The sequence below is a fragment of the Falco punctatus genome, assembly GCF_963210335.1.
Source record: "Falco punctatus genome assembly, chromosome: 3".
Taxonomy (NCBI): Eukaryota; Metazoa; Chordata; class Aves; order Falconiformes; family Falconidae; genus Falco; species Falco punctatus.
In genome coordinates this window covers 55,747,003-55,766,447 of record NC_137582.1, presented here as the reverse complement: position 1 = coordinate 55,766,447, position 19,445 = coordinate 55,747,003, and the positions used below count along the sequence as shown (strand labels likewise).

At 41.8% G+C, this 19,445-nt stretch overlaps 1 protein-coding gene across 1 annotated transcript in view; it reads left to right on the top strand.

Annotated features, from left to right (window-relative positions):
• LOC308061075 (histamine H3 receptor-like) overlaps positions 1 to 19,445 on the top strand; it is a gene marked incomplete at its 5' end in the record, with an annotated part of 96,370 nt that extends 76,925 nt beyond the window's left edge. Inside the window, one exon of the mRNA XM_080380606.1 lies at positions 1 to 19,445. This exon is cut by the window's left edge and continues 71,539 nt beyond it.

Genomic DNA, 19,445 nt, shown 5'->3' with positions numbered 1-19,445 from the left:
TCTGCAGATTTCAAGATCCTTTAAGCTGTTGTGAGAAAGAACAGGGTGGTTACTGCCTCTGTAAGCATATGGGCAATGGAGAAACTCTTACATTTCATGAAGTCCAGTAAAGTTTAAAGATCTGCAGCATAAAGAGACTGGCATTTCACCTATTTGCCTTGTTCTGCATCTCCTTTTCACTATGGCCTTGGGTTCCCAGCACACAACTGCCTCCCTACCAATAACTTTTCCTCCCAGAGCAATAACGCGTAAGTGTATGTGTGACCTATCGATCCATGTGTGCCACAGCTCACCTGCCATATGGTCCATGCTAGTCCTGAACTATTTACAATGTAGCTGTGCGCCTCAGGCTGCCATGGTGCATCTCTGATGGGCCACACTGAAATCCTTGGAAGTCCATAACTGAGTCTCTGCTTTGGAAGAACCCTTTTCCTCAAAGTGTCTCTTCCCTTTACCCAACTCAGTGTTCCCAAACTGTTTTGTGCTCCTTGTCAACAAAGGGATTTCCAGGTCTAGGACCCTCGCTGTTTTGGAGCAATGGGCAGGGATGGGAGGAACCCTGGGGGAAGCTTGGCATGGACGGTCAGGCTGGCAATGCCCTCAGAGCCCTGAGAATAAATGTCAAACAAACATTAATGCCCATTAAATCTAATAAACAATTAATTCAAGTAGTCATAAGTTTAAGGCAGTACTTTCTTCAAATAACTCATTACCGTCATGCCCCCACGTTGGCTTTACTAATGCAAGATGATGGTATCTCCACCTAGTTTTCCCATGGAAGCTGGTGGAGCTATGCAAGAAAAAGCTTGTTCCCAGGCACAAGACATTTCTGGACTCCACAGAAGGCAGAGGAAGAACAGCAAGAACAGCCTGGTGAGTGTCTTCATTAGAGAAGTTTCATGAAGCGCAGTCACAGCGCTAGAAACACACATCTGACATTGCTTTCTGCTTCAGACGATTCATTGCTTCCTGTATGATATCTGGAGCACTGAAAAAGTACATATTAGAGCAAGATGTGAAATCTACCAGTTCTGTTAAGGTTAGAAAAATTCTAGCTGAGCTGCAGCAAGAAAACAGGTTGTTAAATGCCAGCTGAGGCAGAAGGTTTTGTCTCATTGGAACTCTACTTATTCCATGCTTGAACAGCTCTTGCAGCAGCAGGAACCTGAGTAAACCTATGTATACAAAAGACAGGCTTAGTAGATATTAAGCTGGCATTCATTTATTGGAATTCATTTTGGCCACTTTTCCTATTTCTCTCCAGGAAGCCTTGCTGGTGGCAGGTGGGAGTTAAGATAGCTGTATTTCTGATAACTGCATCACTTACCTATAGTCTAATGTGAAAAATTAAAAGGGACACTTATTCACTAGCACTAAAAAAGATGGTTTTTTTTTTAAGAAATTTGGGCTCCTTTTTAGTATTATTATTTTTATACCCTGAAATAATGCTGTGTTTTATTCCTATTTCACATAGGAAAATTAAACCCTGGGACGAATGTATTGGTCCCTGGAAGGCAATACCTGTAAACAAATTAATACAACTCAGGCCTGCCTCCTCTACATTTTGTTCCTTTTCTTGTGCAGCCTATTGATTGATTTACCTTAGGGAAGAGATTCCTCTGACTCAGATACTAAGCAAGTTCTTAAGGAAAATATCAGCTTTAGAAAGGGAGCAGAAGAAAGAGCAGCAGTTGCAAAAATTGCTAATCTTTCATTTGCAGGAGCCACTGAACATCTGGATAGTATGAAGCTCCTTTAACCCCCTGAGTGCAGAAAGAATTAGCACCAAAGGGCAGCCCATGCTAATTCAGTGCCATTAAACTTGTATAAGCTAGAAGAATGTGATGTTATACTTCCATAGGGCCATATGGATACCACTTTGCACTTTGTATCCATCAGAGGGACTAACAAAACTAGTTCAGTACTATACAGTATTGCTTTTAGAAAAATAAAATAGCCTCTGTGTCTTTTTATTACACACTTCATATTACACAATATTACACATGTCTGTCATATCACATCTTGGAACCAACCTACTCATTTAATTATATGTGGAGAGCTTGCCTGCTGACACGTACCTTCTGAGCTTCCATGTTCAGAAGAGCAGAAGGGTAAATACTGCAATAAAAACAGAGGTTTGATTTATTTTTTTTTATGATTGGGTCCTCTTATTTTTTTAAGGAACCTAGCATTTTATTCATACTGCTGACTAGAGACTTTGTTTTCAGACAAGTCTTTATCTTATGTCTCCAGCATTAAAATATGACTTCCTGCTAATCTTGCTGCTCCCTTTATTCACCTTTGTCCATAACAGGGTGGAAAGCGTAGCACGTCCCCTGGAGCCCCTTTCAGAGCTTTCATGTTACCTTCAGTTAAGCCCTATTCTAGTTCTCTCTCAATATCATCTTTCCAAATAGTGAAAAGTGAATAGACGTTGCTTTCAAAGTCAACATTCTGTATGCTCAACAATAACAATATACTTAACATTTTATAGTGACTTTCATATGTGGATGTGAAACTGCTTTAACAAAGACAAATTATTTTTAGGCCATTGGCACAAAGGGCAGACATGCACAGAAGTTAAGGCTGAGATTTTCAAATTAACCCCCCTCCCCCACCGCGACGAGCTGACAGCCAAGACATGCAATCCCAAGTAGCTCCTTTGCTATGAGTTGGTATAGATGTATTCTGATGGAGTTATTTTGGGGTGTTACATAGCTGTAACTTAGGTAGGAATAATTCCTAGTATCTTACCTTTTAAATGACCTGAAAGATCAGCCAGCATGCAACATACATCTTGCAATATATGCTTTCATGTGTTAGGAAAATTAAAAAAAGGTTTATAAACTAGAACTGAACGTTAAACACAATAAACCAGAAGGGGAACACTGCTTACAAAACACCCTATTTCAAACTACATGTAATTATGCAAAATCCTAGTAATCCTTATCTTCCCCTATTGCTATAGGAAGCCTCCTCACTGAAACTCTGACTGCATGGGAAGAAGTCTCTGGATAACTCTGGAGAGTCAAGGATTGCCAAACCCCAGCTTTTGGAGTTCCCTGGGGCTGGGGGTTTAGGTAAGGACTCCACACTTGGATCGAGCCTCAGGATGTGCTTGTTTTCTCTCCTACAGTGGTGAGTCAGATCAGATCCGACTCGCAGGCTCAGCCTCCCGCTGGGCAGTAAAAACACCGCTCTCCTTTTGGGTCTAGTTTCCAGCTCCAAAATAAACACAGAGAGCAGCCAAACTATGGTAAAAAAACATCTAGAATGAGCACACTGGGTTGTAAGGGGGATGTCAGGAGGCTGTCGCTTCAGACAGTGCACCCTGCCGAAACTTCTCACATGACCTTCAGCATACAGACAGGTCTCTGCTCCCGTCAAACCCAGGAGAAATGTTTGTACATTCCAGTTAATTGCGAAGCTTGGCAGCGGAGCAGCAGAAAACGACTGCAAAGCACAAAAACATCACAGAGTCATGGAGTGGCCTGCAAACTGCACAAGCTTAGGGGGTCTGAATTCAACACATCCAGGCCCAGTTCAGAAGCACCCCCCCCCAAATTATGCCAACCCCACCCCCTGAATTATACCCCAAAAAATCCCAGAGGGGGATGCTAATGCTATTTTTTTAAGGGGAAATGAGCCTAAAGAATACAGCCTTATTTCTTCCCCTGGATTATTTGTGTGCATTGTCAGACTTGCCATACAGCCCTGCCCTCTAAAGCTGTTTAAAATAATACACCGTATTGTTGTAGCACGAAAGGTAATTCACAAATCCCAGGGGAAAGATGTGTGACTCCTTTAGCGGAGGGGCTCTCAAAACTCATCCATCACCTTTGTGCTTCTAGGCTGCACCTCACATCCTGGAAGGCTCCCAGAGCAGGCTATGCTCTGTTAATGGTAATTATCAAGGTGATTGCATTGCAAAGGCTCAGTGTCTCCTTTTGAGCTATGTTTCTCGGAGGTGAGTATCCAGCTAAGATACTCAGTCCCACAAGAGTTCATTCCCCACGTAGCTTACAGGCTTCACTGGAAGGGCAGGCTTTGGTGCTGGTATGCAGAGCAGACACCTTTTTTGTGACCACAGACTACAGAGAACTCAGTGATTTCTTTAACAGTGAAGGAGAGTTGACATGTAAACCACAATGGGCTGCTTTTTTTGAGTGAATGCTCCATGGACTTAATCAGATTCTGGGTTTGTCCATAACAAGTTCAATAGTTGCTATTTGCTCTTAGATCCTCAGCTTCATTAAATGTAAAAGTTTCAGCTTTTGCCAGCAGTTAGTTGCATCAAGATCTATAAAGGCTGTTCTGTCTCTCTAAGATGAGACATAAAACTGAGGTCTCCACCATCTGTGGTCATTAAGGATCCCACGGCATGCTTCAAAAGGTAAAGGTGGTAGTTTTCATCTCAGGATCAAATTGTAGTCTGAGTAACTAATTCTTTCCACCCTAAAATTCACCCTGAGCTTTTAATATGAGATATAGTGGTTTCCTTCAGAGTTCATACTATAGTGGTGGACTGCTAGCTGGCAGCCACACTCTATCCCAGAAAATACAGCATTATAGCAGTGAATTAAATGATTAAATAAAGTGTGCAAGTACACACTTGTCCTGTTGGTCACAACACAACACAGACAGAGCCTTTCTCAGCATAGTAACATACACGCACACACACAAGCATGTAGCCCACTCAGAATTGCAAGGTTTTAATTCTTTCCTACTTATGATATTATAAATCTGCTATCTTAAAGATCCTGAGCCTTCACTGGTCAGTAGAGAGGCAAATCCCACTGGAAAACGGATAATGTTGGCTACAAAGGGAGAGCCATTCCTTCCATGTCTGGAAGCAAAAACAGTGTGTAAAAGCAGACTAAATTATCTACCATTACCTCAGTAAAGTGTTTTTAATTTACTGCCATGCTGGATGCAGAACATATACATGACAGAAATAAGAAGGACTGTATTTGTCTTGAATGTGCTTTGTGTCCCATAATGCAATGCATTGAATGTTTAACATCCTACCATAATGTTTTGGTTGAATTTTTTGGAATTCCTCTAAAAAGGGGATACATTTAACCCCAAGGTACCTGCTACTCCTCACTCTTGTTCTAAGCAGAGCTGAAAGGCTGTGTCACTTGTTTATTTCAGTACATGTTGCAAGTACTCAGGCCCCTTCCACCAATTCTTAATCTATGGAGAACTTCAGATGTATTAGCTCTACATATAAATTATCTGTGCATGGACCAAATCCCTGAAATAGAAGGGAAGTTCATGGATAAATGTCTGGCAAAATAGACACCATAGATTGCAAAGTACATGGAGAGTGCACTTGATTAAATATGATACAATTATTTGCAGTTACATTTCTTTTCAACTCTGAAAGATGGAATGGAAGATGGACTACTTGTAGCAGAGCATGGAAGAAATCTGGACATTGCCTAGAGTACAGACCTCTCAGTAAAAACCTACTAAAGCTGAGAGGTCAGTGTCTGCTTTTCCGTCTGCTTTTGTGGAGAGTGAAACTGTAGGCCTAACCATTGGAAACAATTTTTCTATAAACTTCAGTTATTCGTAATACAATAATTCTTCATATGGGCTATAAACTTTTGGTTCCCCTGTATTCCAAGTTGCAAGATTGAAGTGAAACTTGGCAATATTCTGTTTGTTGAAATGAAAAGCCCTAGGTCAGATTCTGATCTCCCATTGGCCTTACACCTGTGAACTGGCTTTGATGGAGTCACTTTTTACTTACTCCAGCATAAGCAATAACAGAATCAGACCCTGCATATGCTTTTTATTTAAAGCTGTGTTCCAGATGTGTTTATGTAAGCTGTTTTCAATAAAATGTGTGCATTTTAAAATGTAAATGGATTTTTCTTTAATTATAACCATATGGACTGTTATTAAATTTTCATTTTAAAAAGTGCAGATATAGCTAGCCCAGCCATACCAAAGTGTCACAACGGGTTCGCTTGACCAGTGTAGCATTCACGCAGCACCCAGGCAAATGCAAGACTCTTAAAGCTAGAAAAGACAGGGCAAAATCTGAGATGGCATTCTCAGGCTTTGAAGTGTGTAAGACTGTCCCTTGGAAAACTGTGATTCTTGATATTCCTGATATTAGAGTGCCTCATCCCATTGAGGTACTTCCCTCACCCCTTTTCAAGTGGAGGCAAAAGAAGTGCAAAGGTGATTCAGCATATTCCTGCAAGCTGGGTGATCACTCCTACCCGGTCCTTTTTTTCTGTCTTTGCGGCAAGTGCTCAGCACTCAGCTTCTTTACAGATTCAGCCTGCGACTGGATGCATTGAACCAAATCAGCCCTCAAGAATCAGAGAGTTATGTGGCTGGATCAGTCTGACGGAAGAATCTGTGCATATCTGGGGGGCAGGTCTGAAACAAACGCATTCCTCCCCCCTTCCTTTCTGCCTCTATGCTGCGGTACCTCATGCTGAGCCTCCGGGAAGGAAAGGTCAGCCTGCTGCTGCCCCCAAACCAGCAAATGGCTTTGTGCACAATATCAGCAGTGGTGCTTGAGGGAATGAGACCTCTCTGACTCTCCTGCTCGATAGTGCCTGTTCCTGGGGGTGCCCGTACCCCACACAGCCTTTCGTGCATCGCCGCACCAAGGGGCTGGTTCCCAGCCCAGGCTGAGGGGATTGATTTTTTGCAACGATGGAAAAGTAGGAGCAAGTAAAAAAGTTTTGATTGATGGATATTCCATTTGAAAAAGAAGACAGATTTGTTAATGAATAAATGTTTAAGAGAGAGATGTCAGTTTTGATGGAGTTTTTCATGTGATCTTTCTGAAATGAAGCATTTCAGTAAAGTAAAAGAAAATTCACTTGAATAGCTTCTTCTAATTTCACATCCACAACTCCATGGAAGATATGCCTGGTATAGTCAACATTATGCTTATGTTTTTCCTTGGCACATTTTGACATTACTGAATTTAAGGTTTTCCACTACTGTTCCATAAGAATTTTTTTATTTATTATCTTTATATGAGTGTTCTGTTTGTCTATTCTAAACAACTATTTCCAAGTGCAGAGATATCCTTGAAAGTGAATTTTACCAGCCAAACCTGATAACAATTTGAAGTTCAGCTGTGCTTCTGTGCTGTAAAGATGCTTTCTTCCTTGGATAACTGGAGAACACAGACTGTGCTTCTCTCTTACTGTTGTTATTATTTTCTCACCCCTTAACTTTCCATGTTCTGGGTACGCTGGATATTTATTTTTGACCTGTGTCATCTTCAGACTACAGCTGCCAAGGGTAGGGAAGTTCAGTCATCTCAGACTCAGACAAGTTAAGAATGTTTTTTCTTCTGGACTCAGTTATTGAAGGCGCCTGGGTCATATTCAGCTGTGTCCCAGTAATGTATGTCAAAGGCAGGATGCTCACACAGAACAACCACACTGGCCAGAGTGCCCCTGTGCTCTCTTGAGAAGGAATGAGTTTGATACACAAAGAAAATGTCTGTTCCTGGCAGTGGAGAACAGCCTTCTGCACCATGGGGCTCAGGCTTTCCCCAGACCTTCTCAGGGCTGCGGTCATAAATGCTTAGTTTGGCTACACTGTGGTGTGTTATGAAGATGTGAAAAGTGAGCTAGATGGCTGAGCTGCCCCATCTGCATTTTTTTTTAGTTTTAAAATTTAATAAACCCCCATGTGGTTACAATTGAAAAAAAATTCCATTAATGTTCCCAAAATGATTCAGATCTAAACCAATATGTATATTAACCTCCCATCCCCCATCTCTAGTGAACAATAAGATAATTTTTTCCATTGAATCAGTAAAAATCATTAAATAACTTATTACATCATCAGTCCAAACCATGTACTTTTACTTACTTTTCTAACGACTAATAAATTAAGTTTACATATTAATGTCTTTATATGCATCAGGGAAGAAAGGGTGGGACATGTGAACAAGGAATCTAAACTGAGATTCTTTCATATTTTTATATATTTTAAATAGAGGTAGGTGTTTTTGTCTGGAGACCATATGTTCGGTTATTTTTTTAACAATCTGTATGTGCATTAAAAAAAAAATATGTAAGTGGTATGGCCTGCTACAGTGTGGGCTCCTCTGGAGTTCTGGTGAGGCGATCTAGATATGAAGAGATGTCCAGATGCAAAATCCTTTTCCTCCAGGGATATGTTCCATTATTTTGATCTTACCTGAACGGCACCAGTTCCATAAAGTCCGGCATGTGCTTTTCGGGGAGCAGCGGCAGAGCACAACTACCATCAAAGGGCTTAGCAGCGTCAGTCTGGCTGATGGTATGGGATGAAAGGCTCGTGGGCAACTTCACGGCACCAGTGCTCTGCATGCGGACACGCCAAAGCTTTGTAGCATCAGACAGGATCAGTTCTTCAACCCCAGAAACCTGAGGGTTGAGGGAGGGAGGGGTTCTGCTGCACTACCAGTATTTAACGCATACAGCAGGGCAGTTTTAATTTCATCCAATCTAGACAGTGATCAGTTTGCTACAGAAACAATATCCCTAGAACAAAATGGCACTCCCAGCTGCAGAAAAAATGAGGCAGCCACCTTTGAAGTCATCCTCAAGCCTGCCCCATAAACAGCCTGTCTGGAAACACAGTACGTCACCAGGTTCATCTTCCACCCCTCTGGGAGTTGTGTGTCATCACCTCTGCAGTGTGCCTAAACCCCAACAAGGGCTCCTGAGTCTGTGTGTGCCATGTCGCAATGTGCAGTGCTGCTGCCAAAACAGGAGACCAGCTGGTTTATTCATTTTACACAGTGCAAAAATGTTATTAAACTGCACCATACAGATAAGTACTAGAAAAATTGCTAGGTTATTTTTTTTTTCACATAAAATTAGCCAATTTGCTCCTGTATGTAATTGTAAAGAATGCAAAGCATCCCATTCAAGTGATTAACCTCTTAGTTAATAAAAGCAACAATTGCATGTGTATAAATAATATAATAAAAGGAACATTCATATCAAAGTAATATAGCTCATACTATCCTGCTTCTCTCCTTAATTAGTAAATAATTCATCAAATTCTGCAATGAATTGTGCTCCCACCCACATTTCTTCACCCAATTATAGTGAAATAGGAAAGCAGGAGTCTTCTTTCTTTGAAAAGGATGTGATAATGAAATTGTTCAATAGTTCTTCTCAGCCCTCTGCTAGTCTAAATTAGTACTTCCTTGGGCATACTGTTTCTTTTGTTCATTTCTTCCTTGATTCATTACTTTTTTTTTTTTTTTTTTGATTGAAGATATCTTCTATGTAAAATGTCATTTTACACTGGCATGCTTTAAAAGAAGTATGTTCATCACAGTTTGTTTTCAGCAGACGCAAATGAAATTAATTCTACAGTACAGATGAATGGTAGTTCTTGATTGCCAAAGTGATCCTTCGTGCTTTGGATTGCATCACACGCAAAAAAGTAAAAGAATATTATAAAATACAAGATACGAAAGAAGATGCATAAGCAAGCACTTGTAAGATCTCGAATTCAGAATTCAGCCTGTCCTTGAAACAGTATCATGTTGAAATAAGATTCTGCATTAGCTGATCAAATTCTGTGTCTTCCATGGGATCTCTGCTCGACTCGGTGCCTGAAACAACAAACAACTAGCCAGTGTTGTCTTTTAGCTATTTGGTGTGTGTATGTACCTAACATTCAAATCCTGCTCAGAAGACAGAATTCCTCATCTCCTTGTGGACTTGTTTATGGTACTCCTCACTGCAGCGCTGGATGGCTCACATCGTAAGGAACTTATTTTCGCAACACTGACATAAAATAAGGAAAGACTGTTGTCTGTGTTTTATGAATGGCAAACAAAGGCACACAGAAATGAAGATCCGAAGTATTCAAGAATTTCAAGCCCTGAATTTGAGGTATCAAGAATCTGAGTTTTCTGAACAATCAGTGTGTCTTTGTCTATATGAATACATATGCCCATTCTACATATGTTGTGTGCGTATGTGGATATGCACACATATACTACAGGAAATGTTGCATCTATTCTAAGGATTACTTTAGGGTCCTCAACAGTGCTGAGTGCTCTGATATTCCCAACGGGACAGGAAAATGAAGGTCCCGTGAGAACAACTGTTGCTGAGCCAGGCTGCCGGCACCTTGCTGGGAGTCCACTGCAATCATGGGAGGAAAGAGCTCCTGGGAGCTTGCATCGGGCCCCAGCACATCCACGCCAGGAATTTGCAAACTTCAAGAAAATCCTGGTTGATCTTTGGCTGGACCATGCCTAGTGGGGACCAGATCTTGAGACACGAAGCTGCTAAAATCTAACACTTCAGAAGTCTGGCGCTTCACCATGTTTCAAAGGGTTTGTGTGGTAAACCACCTCCCACTGAAAAGGTCCCACCCTGCTAAATACCAGATCCCTATTTGGAACCATAAGGCTTTCAAAACTCAAAGATAAGACTACCAGAATTTTAAATTTGGGAAGAACAATACCTTCATTTGTTTTATAATGTAGTTAAGAAAATAACTGAAAAAAATTGGCAAAGATTTTTAAAACCAGTCAGCTTGGGTAGGCACCTGGTATTGAAAATTTCAGCAAAAATGGCTGGGTATGGCAAGTTAATAAGCAGGCACTTTTATTTTTTAATAGAACTATATAACACATGAGGCCACCAGCTTTGCTTATTATAAGGTCATTATGGAAACTATATTTAGGGAGCTATATTACCATTTGCTTTATTTTTCCATGTGGGGAGGTAAATTTCACTGTAGAAATAAAACAATGAAAAAGTGTTAGCTAGTGTGTGTTGTTGTTGTTGCTTTTTTACCTTTATGTGTAAGCACTCTAATACTTAATGCATTGTAAGTAATACTTACTGCATTGTAAAACAGATTTTTTCCAGAGTCTATTTCCATTTACTTCGTATTATACTCACTAGTGGATACTGATACTCAAATCTGTTCTTGAAGATTCTGAGTCCACCATGTTGCACGATTTGAACTCAAAAGCCCCCACAAGGATTAGAAGAGACATATTGTCCTCTTCACTCTCTCTGGAGTGTCAGCTTTATTTTTCCTTGTTTTAAAAAGAAATCTCTTAGTGTTATGATAGCAAAGAAAATCTGAAAAAATATGACCCCCAAGTGCCAGTGGTGTCCACCTGAAAAAATAGCCGTGTACTGTGAACTTCCACACTCAGGCTGCTAAGTTCAAAGGCAGCTAAATCAGATGCTGGTTGTGTGTTTTTTTAAATGAGGTTTTTATTGCTCCTTAAAGCAAAGGTCTGCTCTTACAAAGATCTATGCTATCTGCTTTGATTGACTATTCTTTTGGATAATCCTTTATCATAGCACAGAGGTGCTGAAGTAAGGATTTTAAAAGAGTCAGATGTCCATGGCTGATGACATGAGTCCAGAAGCAGGCACTCTGAGAAGGACACACAAATGCACTTTGAGAAAATCAAAGGTGTGGTCAACACCAAGGACTCCTTGTGGGGAAAAGCAGGTGTAGTTTTCCTCTGTAACTGTGGCAGTGTGGAGCTCTGTTTTGAAGGCATCAGCTTCTAATCCATTGTTTTTGTAAAGGCTGGGAGTAGCTTTTCCACTATGGAAGACTGGGTCTCCAATTCTTCAGCAATTCCGGTGACACATGCTGTTGTAGATGGTACAGGATTTTACCGGTTTTATCTCCTGTAGGCTTCAGGCAAAGATCATTTTCATCACAAAGCCATGCTCAATCTCCTGGGACAAAGGCAATGCCAGTTTTCGTGGTTCTGTGTATTTCTTGTAGGCAGCATTGAGCTTGGAGCAAAGGTGTAGTCCTCTGAACCATCAACTCTGACAAAATCAGTTACCTCTGTTTCCCCATATAAAGTGAAATGGCACCGATAAAGCACAGATAAAATGACAGCTTTTGAAATACCAAAAAACATAGTGGAAGACTTGCCACATTGCCTTACAATGACAGGGTATAATATTAGAGATTATTTTTTAATGAACATATGACTCCTCCTCCCAAATAGTTGGATCCAAAGCCTGATAAATCAAAGTATTACTCACCAGACAGTGAAAAGCTTTAGTCAAAGGAATTTAAAGATGTGTTAATTAGTCAAAAGGAGAGTCCATACAGTCTTGTAAACATTATAGGAGAAACCTATTAAAACCAGTGAACAGATATTAATTGAAAACGTATAAGAGCTACAGAGTTCACACAAAGTGCATCTCATTTGATATGAAAGCTTGTGTATATGCAAATCCAGTAGCTAGCAGATTTGCTTGTGCTTGGTTTCGATGCCTAGCTGTGAATAACTGAAAAACGTTCTCACATGTTGACGGCATATCTACTAGCAAGCTGTTATATGCTTCATGGGTATGAAGTGTAAAATAACGGGTGAAGGGCTGCTGGACTTCAGCAGCAGCGTAGAAAGGCTGCACTGAATGCTGAATCTCTTCTGAGATGGATTTTTTTTCCCCATCTTCCTCAGGAAAGAGGCTGTGTCAGGACACTGATGTCTTGTGCCAGAATTTGGCTCCTTTCTAGAGTTAGGTTCACGCATTCCCAGATTTCTTTCCTGTGGGAGCTGGAGCATGAGGATCCTGTGGGCTCAGCTGGAGTAAGCAGCTGGCTATGGGAGCTCAGGAGCACTGCTGGGTGCTTCTTAAACTAGACGTAGGCAGCTACCAAGGAAAAACATCCACTTAACCATGCTTGTTTCACAAATAGCATCTCTGGGGAACTGAAGGTAATCCCTCAGGCGTCTCCTTTCCCCCATTCACAAAGCATCCACCTGCCTTGCTTCTGTTTCGAATGACAAATTCAGAACAGCCTCTGCCAGTTAAGGGGGAGGAATAAACAATCAGTCAATCCCGATTATTAATCCTAAACCCATCTTTGGTCCACCCTGTGGCCCTGTACCATCCTTACCTCCCCTTGGCTCTGCTTTTTTTGCACCTAACCAGCAGGTACTACCCCTTAATTGTCCTTAAAAGGGGCTCCCGGGGACTGTCAGACAGCAGGTAGCTCCAGGAGGGACGAGCACTAGCAGTACACAGGGAGACATCTGGGTGCCTTCCTGAAGCATAAATTTGCCGAGTTTATTTCCTAATAGCCCCTTGTTGCCCTGCAGTAACTTTTTAGCATGTCTGAGCCCAAAGACCTGGATTCACCCGCCTCACCAGTGTGGTGCCTGTGGGCTCTCCACGGACCCAGGGCAGAGGCAAGCCCCAGATGGCCATTCACATTGCAGCGGGCTTGAAATGGCTCGTGGGGATCCACTCTCTCCCTCTTGTTTCTTGGCGGTAGGAAGCCTAAGGTGCCTGTACTTTGTGGCCTCATATTAACTAGGTTTAATTACAGTTCCTGCTCTTCCCCATTCAGCCCAGCCTTCCAGTGGCAGCTATGCTCTCTCAGCTCAGGAACAACCAACCATTACTTTCCCTATCTTTTTATGCAGCAATAGTAGTCCTAATAGAGTCCCACTCTTCCTATAAAGTTAGAGGCTCCTGCTCCCCAGTGCGCCCTCCTGTATGTGCCTTTGCAGCACAAGGGTTGCTGGTGGCTGGAAACATTCATACAGCTCCAGTTGTGGCAATGGCCACGCTGTAATCGTCATGCCTGCATGCACACACAGGTTTCTGGAAGCACTTTGGAAGCTCCTTGCTTATCGGACTAAACCAAGTAGGTGAAGAGGGAGAGCGACATTGTAGCTTTTCCACTCCAATGACTTCAGTATTAAATTATATTTCCTCTATTTTCCCCAGTGCTGAGATATGCGTATCATGTCTCTAGACAAATCAAATGGTTGAATGGCAGTTAGAATCTTAGCTTTACTGTTGTTGCAGTGTCAAATTCCCTCATCTTTACTGGCCAGCCAGTGAGTGCAGGTGTGTCTCATGAGCCAGGAGAAGCAGAGGGGCTGTGTCTCCGTCGTTCTCTTCACCCTTCCTGGCCTGGATTTGAGCCAGCATCAGCTCTGGTGTAAATTATAGCAATCCCAAACCAGGCTGCAGCTGCTCAAATGCCAGGTTCCTGTGGAGTCATGACCAGCCAAAGTCCAAGTTGTCCACCCGTGTACAATCTCACCTCCTAAACCTCAGCAAAGGTCTGCCTAAGTTGTTATACAGGACTTATTCTGTCCATGGATATACCACATCAAGGAGTAAGTAGGGAGGCACACCATTTTGATGCTGCCTTATGGTAAGCAAGTTCTTCCATGGCTTAGGAAGAAGGCAATAGCGTTTCTCATTCAGGACCAACCTGAGATAGGCTTTCCAGGCTGCGGTGCCTTTGGTACTATGCATGGCTTCAGTGCAAGCTCTGTGGGTTTTGGCAGAAGCTCACATCTGAGCTAGAGAGCAGGTTACAGAAGCAGTGCTCTGCAGCTCCAGACTGCTCCCTGGTCACCAGCGTTGAACAGGTAGCTGATAAAAGTATCTTCTAAACCCACAAACATTGTTATATGACATCTCTTTCCTCCTCCAAGGATTCTCTTTTGGGAACATGTTCTCATCAGCCTGCTTCAAACATCAGTCCTTTGCTCCCCATCACATATCCTACAGGTACAAGTATATGATGCATTTCTTTCAAATTTCCAAAGTCCAGAACAGGGACTACTCAAGCAGCCAAATCCAGGAAGTGTTGAGAGCACAACTTAGTTATCCTGGAACTGATTCAAAGCTCTGGAGATGTACTGCACTGGGTTACCTTAGATCCAGAGCTGGTTTGGCAATCACCATCCTCCTTGCTCTATTTGTCCATCAGGAAATAGGTGTTACAGTTCAGTACAGTCATAAACACATCATTACCAATGGAAAATTGTGTTGGCAGTTTCTTTTATACCCAGCCAAATTTAGACAAACGGAAAGGTCAGCTATGCAGGCACTGGTTTTACATATGTGCATTAATTACAACACAGTTGCCTTTTGCTATTCATTTCATCTGCTAAATATGTATGAATTTGAATGAGAAGAAAGACGAACCATAGAAAGACAAACAGTAAAGGGAAGCCAGGGCAAACAAGGAATGGGACTGGTCCTCCCTTTCTGGACCACACACTGGAAAAGACTCAAAAGCCAATTGCAGGCAATGCGAAAAGTAAAGAGAAACATATCCCATGTCAGCTACAGCTTTTTCTGTAAAGCTTTCAAAGGAGAGCAGGTCCTAGAATTGTTTACTGGGCTCAGCTCCTTGGAGAACCCCTGCATTGGGGTTTTTCCCAAGGTCTGTGGGTTTAGACACTCCAGTACATTAGCTGCTTCTTAACTATATAGCTATGCTTTTGAGCCAAACTCAAATTTTAATTAGTCCAACAAATTTTCATTAAGCACCATGACTTTCTCTCCCACACACTTGTTGGGGATACCTGGCCTTTGTTAACACTGAAAACTGGGAGAAAAAGAATCCTGAACAATGTAATCAGGAAATTCAGAACACGGATTTAGATTCATGTTCGGATTGAACTCTTTTGTATATGAATGTGTTTGAAAATCAGGCAACATAAAGTTAAGTTGTGGTTAAGAGACTGAATACAAGTTTCATTATTACAGCCTGCCCACTATTTTTCTCATAGCTGTATTATAACTGTGTACTTCCCTGACAATGTAGTGCCCAGATACCCTAGGCAATGGGACTTTCACTGTAAGACATGCACCACAAAAGTTGTCAAAACCTGTCCATTCTCTTCCCAGGACAAGAAGGACAAATGCTGTGAAAGACAGAAAAGGACACAGCTTCCCTAGGGAACACCAGGTAATGAGCATGTACATTACAACCAGACTCACCGAGACTGAGTTTCTGAAGTCTCCCAGCTACGCCAACCTCCTTCTTCAGCTTCATGTACTACCTCATAGTCTTGGGTTGTGGGAGTCCCCATTGTGCCCATGTAGTTAAACTCCTTTGGTCACAGGAACCTTGTCCAAGTAAGGAGGGCTTTCTGCTATGCCATGGGTCCCGAAAACTCCTGAGCCAGGGACCTCTGTCCAGGACTGTAGAAAAACCACAGTACCACTTAAAAGAAAATGGTTGTGATTTAGAATTACAACATTAAAAAGTACACCTTCAGGTGATTAATGCAAAGAGAACTCTTTATAGTTTATAAAATAGATTTCATTATATACATACGAGAAATATGTTACATAGAATAAGCTGCAGAGCAGGAGGGTACCAGAAGGTTTAGTGCAATTAACTTGTTGGCCTTCTCTTAACTTCTAGTCTAGGTTATGTGTGGAGGCAACATAGATATTCTCACCTCTGCCCGTCCTCTTTCTGGTCTTTTAGTATGGATTACTCAACCACATGGCTTTACTAACTGCCTGGGTAGACCTTTCATAGAAAGGCTCAATTATTTGTCATGTGTTAGATACCAGTACTGACTTCTAGAGAACATGGAAGAAAAATGGCAGTGAGCTGAAGGCTCTTTGGCAGGTAGATAGTGAAGCAGAGCTTCTTCCTGAAACTGTTCTTGTCCCTTTCAAGCTATCCCACAAGAATCCCAGGTAAAACATCAAGTCCACACCGAATACAAAATTGAGCTGTGCATTTGTAGTAGTCCAGTACAGAACAAATTAGCATGGATTTTCTCTAATCCATCCATATATGTTGCCATGCATAGGGGTGGGCATTTACCCCAAGAAAGGTGGAGTATCAAATTAATGATTTCTCTGTGCTTTACACGGGTATAGTAGCTTTAATTCCTTGCAGAACCCCACAAGAACTACACTGATAAAAGACTAACAGGAGGTGCTTAGTCAATGAGCTGCAATTTGGAGTTTCCTGACAGTGTGATTCCTGTAGCCCCAAGAATAATACTCACTGTGTGCACATAAGCAATAACACAATGCCTCTACCCTGTTGTCTGTAGGTTGCAATTACTTATATGCTCTGCATCTTGCTAGTCTTCTTTTAGTTAGTGTATTTAGTGTGCTTTTAAAGGATAGGCTGAATCCTGATCAGATACTTATTTCTGTATTATCACAAGCAGGTGTGGGGGGGCTTGCAGGAGGGGTAGTTACGAGTTTCTTGAAGTAGCTGATTTGAGCCAAAGCTAAGTAACCATACGAGAAGCTACTGACCAGCTGCAAAAGCATGACTTAATTAGAAGGGAAGATTTGAACGTTACATGCCTTCCCTACCTGTTGCTAACACACTGATGTGAGTCAGAACCAGGTAGCAGCACTGCGATGCCAGCACATCTTTATATGCTGTTCACATTCCATTGCAACTTGTCACCATTTGATATGGCATAATGCAGTGTGACTAATTTAATCAGATGTGAAGTGCACTACAGCAACACATCGAGACTGAAAATTTAAAAAAAAAAAAAAAAAAAAGAAGTTGGGGGGAAACTAAAGCTTTTGCCAATCCATAGTTGGATTATTTTTCTCAGCTGGAGGGCTTCTTTTTCTGAGCTTGGTCTTTTCTATTCTGACCTTCCAGCCAAGGGCATGTGTCAGGAGGCTTGTATTTCCCAAAGGCAGTGACACAGTCTATTAGGTCATATGAGCTGGATCACCAAGCCTTCGTCCACCTCAACTTCTGGGCCACCATTCCTTGCCCACCCCTGCCTCCCTCAGCGGTAACTCATGATATGATGCCCTTGCCTTTGACAGATCGGGAGGGAAAGAAACATTTTATTGCTGAACACGTACATAGCAGAGCCCAGAAACTAAGCAAGCTTACTGTGGTCTGGTGCTAGTCATTTAGTAAGTCTGCATTTAATTAGCTACTTCTGAAATATGACATGGAGAAAACACGAGATTTACCAGTGCAGCTGGATTTCTAACTCAGGGCTTAGCATTGTTTTGTTTTAAGGTGATGATTATAATCATAAATATCAAGACAGCCCATGTCCACAAGAAATTCATCAAGCTTTCATTACTTTTAGAAAGTATACCCACACACATACGCTTTAGACTATCTCTTAGTCTGCAGGCAGGCTACCATTCACAGGCATTAGCAATTTCCCCCTTTCAAGCACAAAGTGACATTTGTTTTAAAAAATAAGACAAGCCTTTCCTTGGTTTAGTGCTTTTCTTCAGAGCTGCCTTTTCTCTTTATACAGCACCTAGGACATGGAAGGCCTTGCAAAAAATCACTTGCCTCCTCTTCGCTGTAGGCCTGGAAGTTTTTTGGTTGTGTGTCATGGTCCTCAAAGAGTTGTGAAAGGGTCTCAGAGGAGTTCACAGAGTGCTAGAAGAAACTTAAAAAACACTTAAGCTAGTGAAAATCTCTGAGCTAGCTGGACCTAAGGGGGGCTGTAGAAGGGTCAGGTAGTCCAGAAGGAAGACTGTATTTTCACAAGATCTGGGGAACAGTGCTATTACAAAGAGAAGAATAAGCACCTACTCCAGTTACTGCAGCAGGCACTTGCACAGAATAAGACTGAAAGAAAACCGTATGATAAAATATATATTACAAAGAAGTAAAAACTATTTATTCTGCACTTCTTTTGTACCTGTACTGAGCATATCTCAGCTAAGGGAGAGATTCACTCTTCCTTCCTTGCCTCTTTGAAGACCAAAGAAACTTTTCCATGCTGTACTCCTTTAAGACCCAAGCATCACACACAGCTTTTTTGGGCTCTCTTCTCATTTCATTAGGCTTGGAAAGGCTTTGGTGATTGCAAACGAGAAGATGCTGTGCTAGCTCCTCCTCCAGTGGCTCACTTACTTCTTATAGCCCTAGTCCCCTCTATCTCCCTGTATCAGTGGAGATACCTTTGTGTTTTGAGCTGGAAATAAAGGAAGGAGACTCTTTTCCAGAGAGATAGAGCTAAGCTATAAGGTATGTTCCTATGCCTGGGAAGGGTTTTTGGTGTTGGTTTTGCACTGTGGCTTCCCTTTTACCTTGTAGGGTATGAGGTATACCTGAATTTTATAGAACCTGCTCCCTGTCACTTTGTGAGTTCAGTAACTTCCTGACTGGTCCCCTGTTCTTTAACCTTTACTCTTAGTTTTAGGTGGACCCTAATAAAATGATTCATCAGAACAGCCTAAGAGATTCCCATTCCTCTGGGGAAGATGATGTTACAGCACACAGCCAAACCCAACAGCATGCTAGACCACAGCTAGCTAAATCTCAGAGAAGGTATAGATGGACAGCTTCAGAGTGGCAAGGAAGACACCAGGCCTTGCAAGGTGATCAGCAAGAAGGGAGTAGTAGTATTGGGTCAGGAGAAGGGTGAGTTTAACTTGATTTCAGTTGCAGGTGGGTGTTATTGATGCTGGATTCCTTGTGTGTCTTTTCCAAGCACACATATGCAACTTCCTTGAAACAAAGGCTCAAAGGCAAAAGAGTGCCAGGTGACTCCCTAAAGCTGACCTGTTACTTCATTTTCAGAGCTGCTGTTCTCTGATAGGCACAATGTTTTCTTGTGTCCTTGCATTATTTGCTCTAACCCTTCTCCCTAAGGTCTAAAATCTCCTACTTAATTATGAAGTAAACAGAATAATTAGAATATTTGTTTCAGAACTTCT